We start from the raw sequence: 274 nt of genomic DNA, 5'->3' as shown, positions 1-274 counted from the left end.
AGAGGAAGCAGAGACCGGGGTGGGGGCAGGGCGAGGGACTGGACCCACCCGAGCCCGACCCCGGGTCCCAGCGGTCAGAGCGCGGCCCAGAGGCAAAAGTAGCCTAGAGCCCCCCATCAAAAGGGAAGCGCCAGAGCCAGCCCGCGCTTGCGGGTGAAGATGGGTCTTCCTCGCTAAGTCCACTCCCCCACGCGGACGGCGGGGGTGGGGAGGTCCCGGAGGAGAGGCGAGCCTCAGCAGCCTACCTGAAGGCCGCGGGCGCGGGGCTGGCAGG

The 274-nt window shown here is 71.2% G+C and overlaps 1 protein-coding gene across 3 annotated transcripts in view; it reads right to left on the bottom strand.

Moving 5' to 3' along the window:
- Positions 1-274, bottom strand: part of HOMEZ (homeobox and leucine zipper encoding) — a 24,617-nt gene that overhangs the window by 18,566 nt on the left and 5,777 nt on the right. The window contains exon 1 of one of the 3 annotated variants that reach the window (XM_014529950.1): positions 246-264. The exons of the other annotated variants lie outside the window; for them this stretch is intronic. The gene's annotated coding sequence lies outside the window, so the exon portion shown is untranslated. Of the gene's footprint in view, positions 1-245; positions 265-274 lie in introns of those variants that run through there. 3 annotated transcript variants of the gene reach the window in all.

The sequence above is a fragment of the Myotis brandtii genome, unplaced genomic scaffold (genome assembly GCF_000412655.1).
Source record: "Myotis brandtii unplaced genomic scaffold, ASM41265v1 scaffold70, whole genome shotgun sequence".
NCBI lineage: Eukaryota > Metazoa > Chordata > Mammalia > Chiroptera > Vespertilionidae > Myotis > Myotis brandtii.
This window is presented reverse-complemented; position numbering and strand designations above follow the sequence as displayed.